The 8,428-nt window shown below is 39.2% G+C and overlaps 1 long non-coding RNA gene across 1 annotated transcript; it reads right to left on the bottom strand.

Annotated features, from left to right (window-relative positions):
• Positions 1-225: 225 nt before the first annotated feature.
• LOC107281220 (uncharacterized) lies at positions 226-8,311 on the bottom strand. The gene is made up of 6 exons (XR_001546574.3): positions 8,118-8,311; positions 7,804-7,960; positions 4,930-5,302; positions 4,737-4,809; positions 4,039-4,230; positions 226-553 (listed from the first exon to the last, which is right to left on the bottom strand). It is a non-coding gene; the product is annotated as an uncharacterized lncRNA (long non-coding RNA).
• Between the last annotated feature and the right edge of the window lie 117 nt (positions 8,312-8,428).

Raw genomic sequence — 8,428 nt, 5'->3', positions numbered from 1 at the left:
TTTCTTGAAATCCCCCTGTACAAAGGGAAAGAATTAATATGTTGTTAGTTTTTTTCAGATTCGCTTTGTATGTGGTCAAAGAATAATCCAGTTTTCCACATAACGGCACCAAATTAAAGGCCACCGTGACAAGAAGGTTGCCTAACTTTTCCATAGTGCACATATGAACAGTGCTCAACATTCAACTACAGTCACCGTGGGTCATTCAGATCCAATGGAAAAGGAGAAAATAATATATGTACACTTCATATTCATTTCGTGTGAGATGAGCAACATATGCAGTTTATTTAACTCCTCATGATAAGAGATTTTATGTGCGACATTCCAGTGAACTTTGCAGCTGAAAGCTTATGTGCTAGCTAGTGGCTTAAAGTGGGGTATATATATATAGTGGTGTCTAAAACCTTTTCTTTTCTCAGATTTAATTATTCTCCCCTCCAATATTGACTAATGTTTTTTTCGTTGAATTCCTCTTATGCCGAATGGAAAAAAATATTAGCTTAATCCTTTATTGACCCTTATATTTTAGGGGAGCATGCACAAATCCATCATCCTGCAGTCAAAATAATTATTTAATTTCCTTGGATATATATCAAATTAAACAAAAAAGAATGCGGTAAAAACAGAAGAACAAAATTATGCATTCTTCTAAGCTGTTTGGTCTTCTAAATGAGGGGCCAGGTTATCTATTTGTCTCCTACAAACATCTTTATCAAATTACATTCTACATATATATGATTTCACGTGCAATTAATAGGAGGGAAAAAGACCGACTACAGCTGCTAGGTAGAGTAGCTAGCTCCAAAAACTATATGCAGAAAATCTCAGAAAGAAAGCAAGGAGAGTATGTAGGGTGATTTATTTTATTTATTTTCTCTCTTGTTGTTGGGCACAGAAGGGATTAAAAGGGACCCTAAAATTTGACATTGACAGTGATGTGGGTGAGGTCCCAATAATTGAGTACTTGCTGTGGCCTTTGCTCTCGAGCCCTGTGCAATACACGAGTTGACTCTTCTTTTACTCCCTTTCACTCATTTCAGTCCCTTTCTGTCCCCATCCAAAACCACATGAATGTGCGTTGTATGTATGTACACTGTTCATGTAGTATGTGTCGTTGGTGTGTGTACGCACACATACATATGCAAAGGCAAAGGATGAAAGGAAGGAGAAAGAAAGAAAAGGAAGGGAGAGAAGGAGCTAGAGAGATGCATGGAGAGGGGAAGAAAGAAGCAATGCCATAATGCCCAAATCCCTATGCTTAACTAACTCTCATTCGCTTTGGAGTTTGGGGGGTCTCACTTGAGGAGCATATGCATGCAACCTGAAGTGAGAGGATGGTGCCTAGAGAGGTGTGCCATTGGGTTTTTGAATGCATGACGCACTTCTCCTTGCTATGGATTGATTGGATGCAGCTAGCAGGAGTACTTGTTTTTAAGTACAGCAAGATTTTGGGGGGAAGACAGTTGTAGAGCGACTGATCAAAGATAACCTAACTAATCAGCCCCAGGAAGGTTGTCTCCATTGATTAAATATACAAACTATTAATTCTTGACTTAAAAAAGAAGCCGCTCATTGATAATTAGTTTGGGCTGACCAAGGAGAATAACCAACTCTTATTAGTCCCCATTTAGAGAGCCGAAGATTACGAGAAACAACTATAGAGCTTGTTCACATTGTAGCCAAAATAAACCTTAACAAATTTTGGTATTTCCAAAATTTTGACAGGATTTCTTATGTATTTACTAAATTTGGCAACAAACTAAACGTAGACATTTTTTTTACAACTTTAAAAAAATAGTATGGTTGAAAATAGCATCAATCTGAACAGCCCCATGGTAAGTTGGTAAGAATTTGGAGAAGCCAGTAGCTAATAGTTCATTTCTTGTTTAGCTATTGTCAGAATCTAGGGTGAGAATTCAAGGAGGTAGTTGCAAATTCTTAGTGTAGATCCAGCTGTAAGAGCTCTCCTAAAAATGGCCTTATTAATTGGATCAGTGGAGCTATAAGATCAGGGCATGGCTTTATCCACCTAATCAAATTCTAGTGCTCAAATTTATACCGGCCATATCTGTTCATTTTAGTAGGAATTCGTCAGGTTCATGGAGTTTAGAATTGAGCTAAGCATGTGTACTCAGATGTGAGCGGGTGCAATTTCTTTGTGATAGAAAAAAAGAGAAATATCTGTGCTGATTTAGTGAGTAGGAGTAGTGACTAACTAGAAAGCTGATCATTTATCCTAACTGACTGACTCACGAAAGCTGCTCTGATCAGCTCAAACGATGGCCCGACACGATGATTTGAATTAAGACCTAACACATCGCATCACGTGTGAATGAACCTGACAACACTTGTACCACCACTGAATCTATCTGTGCACAAGAGAGAATATTGCAAAAGAGAATACAAAAGCAGATTAATCCATCGTTTTAATTATGTCATACAAATACAGGCATGCATATGCTAGTCCCGTTATCAAACCAAAGACCATTACCTCCAAGCAATTTGTAAGAAAGCCCAATTCTTGCAAGATGCATGATTATTGTAGTTCTCATCGTGCATTGCTAAGGAACTAAACGGAAAATAATAAAGTCAGGCGTGATCCCCCTTTGCCCTGCCCTCTAGGTAGTTGACACCTTAATTCCACAATAACCGTCAAAAATATTAGTTAGAAGTCTAGATATATAATGCAGGCAATTGTTTTCCATTAAGATTATGGTCTGTTTAGTTCCGACAGAAAAACATTAGCAATCCGTAATTAATAAATATTCATGCATTGGTTTGTACTTTAGTTACCATAAAAAAAAACTCAACTGGTATCAGAGTTTGCTATAGTAGGTAGTGGTATTTTGTTTAACTTAAGGTTTTGTTCGAGGACTTAAAAATAACTTTTAAACTAATGATATTGTAAACATCCTTATTAGTCAGTTATAAGTTAGGAGTATAACAATTTGGAATTCTTTATTATGTGTAATATATACTACCTCCATGTACAAACAGGGCAAGTGCTGTACTACTGACATGTCCTTCAAGTTTCATACCACTTTGCCAATGCAACCACGAGAAAGATGGAGAGGAGTAAAATAGAAAGAAAAAAGAAAGCGCGCAAAAGGCCATGCCCTTTAATTTACTCATCAATTAATTAATTAGTTCTAGTGTCTCTGATGATCTCTTTTTTTTTTCAGAAAAATGCCCCAAGTACTTGTCTCTGACTGAGAGAGGTGCCTCTGCGTAGTGTATATATATCGGTCGTACCGGTTGCACTATAGTTAACAGTAGCTTTTTGCAGCTCCAAGCAGATAGCCGGAAACAAAATGTTCCGTTTCTACAAGCAAATAGATGCAATAGGGATACCCCTTGTCCCTTGACAAGAAAGCGCAATAGAAGCTCGACTTGATAGCAACTGGGCCAACCATCACATGCTTGCATGCCCCCCCTTCCCTCTGTAGTCTCTCTTCACCTCTCAACTCAACTCAGTCCATCTACCAGTCTCTCTCCCTCTCCTATATACTAGTATATTCTACTCCCTCCGTCCCAAAAAAAAAGAAAAACCCTGGTTTTCGTGTCCAACGTTTGATCGTCCGTCTTATTTGAAAAAATTATGAAAAAAATTAAAAAGACAAGTCACGCATAAAATATTAATCATGTTTTATCATCTAATAACAATGAAAATACGAATTATAAAAAAAATTCACATAAGACGGACAGTTAAAGTTGGACACGGAAACCTAAGGTTTGCCTTTTTTTGGGACGGAAGGAGTACATCTCTACTAGCTAGTATACGTTTCACTATAGCCCATATGCCCAACAAATAAATAAATGCAACAAAATTCATACATAACAAAAAAGAATTATTCATTTCATCAAGAAGTAGAAGAAACATGCATAACAAAATAATTAGATGGTATTATATATTAAGGGGAAAAGGATAGTGAATTTTTGTACCTGGTGCAGCATCATATATAGTCGTATGTATATAATGAAGTGATTTAAATATGCACATACCAATCGGCAAAAGATAATGGATGAGGAAAAACTCACTTGTCTAGTTCTTTATCGGCCCCGTTGATTCCATTTGTAGCAACCCCTGCCTCCAATGGGCCAGCAGATGAACAGGGTAGACTCCGTAGCTTCTTGTGATCACTGAAAGATATGCTCCAAGCGTATAAAATATTTGGCAGTAGGTTGCAGTGCATCATCCCCTAGTTCAGCTAGTCTTCTCTAGATAGATCACTGCAAAAAAGAAAAACAAAAAAAAATGAGTATGTTGTTTGGGTGTGTGTTTGCAGCAATTGCAGGCCGTATTCACCCTTTAATGAAGCATTAGTAGCAGCACATGTCTCAAGATCACTAGGCAGTATCTTAAACCAGGCTCTATCATCTCCTAGCACCACTAGAGACACAAACACCTGCCGTGTTGGTCTAAAAAGGATCATTAGAGTAGGCCCCATGCCCATCCTTTTCCAAATGGTGGTGATCATGTGCTGTTTAGTAGTAGTGTTTTATGCCCTAATTGCCTCTAATGCTGCTCCCAAGAATAACCACGCCATCATTTTGCCACTCCTTGCTTGGGAGTGACCTATGCATGGTTGAATTGATGGATTCTCATGTACTACTGTATAGTAACAGAGATTTCTTCATTTGTTTATGTGATGGCAATCATCTAAAGCTTCAGGTAGTACAGGAACATGTTTATGCCCTGTGTAAGACATGTAGCAGCACAAGCCAAGAATGCGTACAGAGGATACAGCCGGAGTGGAGTCTCCTCCAGTGCTGGCATCAAATCATTTCAGAATGCAATGTACTCCGATCCTACAACACAAGCAGGGGTAATATCACTGATAAGCTCATAATCTTTTTAATTTGCAGCACAGCATAATTAGGTTATGCACTATATATATGGTTCAGGAATTGGAAAGGTGGTAGTTGTACCTCACAGTGAAGATTTTGTGGTTCAGAGAATTTGAAGCACCCGCGTTCCCACACACATTGCTTGATGAACAGCGTGTCACAAACCGCGATTCATTGATGCATGTGCAATGTTCCGCGAGACCACATCAATCAGGCTATCAATGTTTCGACTCCACAAAACACAGAGTCAATCAACAGCTGCGCCAGCATGAATGCGTGATGTAACTCCAAGGGAACAAGTTCATGCACACGTGCGCACGGCGAAAACATCTGTAGCTGCGGCCCCCAGAATGAGCGGACCATGTCTTCACTTTCCATAGTTTGAACTTTGAAGCATACAGTTGGTCACAGTCCCTGAATTATTTGCAGTGCATATATCGGCAGCCGTTTTCATCTGCCAAGAAGAGCAACCATCCAGTGAGATAATTGTACATAGTGGGAGATGCACAGTCAGGCTGTCAGCAGAAGGATTTGGCGAGTAAAACAGAACATGGGAGTGTCTCCATCAATCTGAACATAAAGGAACCTGGTCGACACCTAAAATATATAGCATGCCATGCCACTTACTGATTGGATCATGTTTAACAACACTAGGAATTACAGTTCTAGATTCTAATTAGTGGTGCTCGAATCCGGTTTCTGGAACCTGTTGAAACTCACCTCTCTCTTCCCTGTCGGCAAGCAGTCACTACATCTTTTTTTTTCTTGGAAGAAACGTCTTTTTTTAAAGTTTAAAACAAAGACGGAAGCTCTGCCTTATTTCATAACAACACGAACCCAAGAAGGGGGGCACACCAATCACCTGCGCACCCTGACCAAAAATATGCTGTGAGCTGGTTCTGACTAGGTTGGTTGAAAGGACGACATCTTTAACATCCCAAGTTCAAAATGTGTAGCATAGCCACAGAACATATCCAGAATAAAAACTTGGAATTGATATTGGAAAGAGTACTGTGAGCAGGAAAAAATCAAAAGAAAGTGACCAAATAAAAGGAAGTTGAGGGAATTAGCTAGTTCGGAATATTTGTGCAACGATGAAAGTGCCAGAGCAGTACAAGACTCTGAAGTTTGTGGTACACAGAGCACAGATATGTTGTCAGGATTGTCTAGGTTGTTTTGGCATCTATAGTGCAATATGCACAATAAAAATATAGAACATTTCTAGTAGAATTCTAGTGAAAACACAAGATGTGACAATATTATAATGATACTAGTTTCATGAAGAACAATAACTATCAACACAAGATATCTGGTTTTAGTGTAAAGACTGATCTTGACAGTGTCCTTAACATAGATTTCTTTTATTTTAGAAGGTCAATAGAAGTACCAAATCTCAACATATGCACAGTAGCCAAACAGTTTTCAATGAAGGAAGAAGACATGCTATGACACCATGATATCATGCTCACGTTCAACTGGAAAAAATACATGATCAGGTTGCATTCGTTTTGCTTCATGGAACAAATATAGGAGTCTATATTTCCGATAAAAAAAATATAGGAACCTACATGTAATATGTTTGCATCCTGTCTAAATGGTGCATCGAACAAATTGGCATCATTAGCTCCTAGTACAAAGTGTATTTGTAGCGCTTTCTGGCGAAGGAACTAGACGCACATACTTCCAAATAAAAAGCTAGAGAACTAGACAAATTCCTGAAGGAGGGATGATCAATGATGATAAAACCAAGTGACGGGGATTTCATTCTTTTGGAAATTTCTGGTTTGGTTACCCATTCCTAATATGCTGAACCAGTATGCTGTTTGAAGCAAGAGAAATCACATTTTGGGATTCATAAATCATAAGGAAACCCAGCTTATCCCTAGTGAACTTCACTTCACGTTACGTATCCAACTATTCCATTGTGGCCAGCTGTAAAGTCATCTCAAGACTTGCATCTTGACTATTTAGATACATGTACATCTTTTATGTTTCTGTCTATCTTGAAAAAAATTTATTGGACCTTTTTTTATGGGAATTACTGTCAGGCATTTGCCCAACAGTATAGCTTTTATAAAAGAATAATATTTACATCATACAAAAGGACATGAAAACCGTAAAGGAAAAAATTACAAAGATTGTAACCAATCAAAAACTAATTGTTTAAAGGGATCCTTCATTCTACACATATGCAGAAGAAGCAAACTCTTGATTGGACCTTGTTCAGTAAAACTCTTGATTGCTGAACAGAACCAAACCATGAGACAACTTTATGATGATCGAACCAGGAAAATAAGCAACATAAAGAGAATAGTTTATGCAGTACACTTATGTGACAAGTAGACAAGTAAAAATTAATCAATTTCTAAGACCAACGATTAAGAAAATCAATGATTAACGGACTAACTAGTATGTTAATAAGTTTTGATCAACTAGAGAGGTCATCATACTCCATAACTCATTTGTCTGGTAGAAATCCTGAACACCTAATTATTTGCTTGCCCTGTTAGAGATATCATGATTCTTAAAGCACGTTTTACTTTACAAGTGATAGTACTTATGATTAAGAGCTGGTTTCTATTGGTTTGTAGGCCGTGGCCCTGCTTGAAACCAGACACGGAATATCACAATACATAATCTGTTGATGCATGTCTCCGACGGTTACAATGTCAAAATCTCCATGTGGTTTAGTAATCAAATCATACGGACATGTGCCCTCATGGTGGTAACACGCAAATCGTTCAGCAATCAAATCATATGGATAAATGCAACTCGTGGTGGCAATACTAAATCCATCAATCCATCGTGTGTCTCCATGTGTTACTACTGAAAAGTGACAACTACATCGTCTTGAGAAAGCTAGTAAAATGAATTAGATTTAGTAAATAGTACCATGCCTAATTGAGAAGTTCAGAGATCAAGCAAAAGCATAAGCAGTTCAGAATTGCAACAGACCTGAAACGATCCTTGTGTGCGCCTGATTGAAACATCAGCAAGGTATAATTTCCGGCAAGCAAACTCTTCAAAAATGGATCAAATCCCTCGCTCACTCTCTCCACAGACATCAGTACCGGATCAAAGCCAACAAACTGTCACAATGGCTGTAAGGGCACTGCATGATCGATCGATTCAAGGCATATTGCACGTTAATCCGAGACAATGCAAAAACCTATTCAGATTGGTATATCAACAAATTGCATGTTCCTACTTCAGAAGTTCAGACAGGTATTCAGGCTGGCCCGGGGGCGGAGTACGAGGGGAGAAGGTACCTCAGCTGCTGCCGCGACGAGCAGGGCGCCGTCGGATCCTCTATGAAGAACCGCTCGAACCATCCGGTGAGGCGGAGGTGGAGGGCGCGTGCCGTCGAGGAGCGCCGCTGCGGCGGCGGCGGCGGCGCCTCGCCGATGAGGGAGCGGAGCCCATGGGCTTTTGGACTTTGGAGACGACGAGGCTGGCAAATTGCAATGAGGTCCCTCCAGTTACCTGTATTTGCATTTTTTGCGTGGGGAAGCAGCATCTGGTAATAGATCCTGGCCGTTGATCTACGAATGAAAGGGCAAGGACAAACCACAAATCATTA

This window comes from Oryza sativa, chromosome 6, assembly GCF_034140825.1.
Source record: "Oryza sativa Japonica Group chromosome 6, ASM3414082v1".
In the NCBI taxonomy this organism is placed as follows: Eukaryota; Viridiplantae; Streptophyta; class Magnoliopsida; order Poales; family Poaceae; genus Oryza; species Oryza sativa.
The sequence above is the reverse complement of the archived record's forward strand: the minus strand, read 5'-3'. Positions and strand labels throughout refer to the sequence as shown.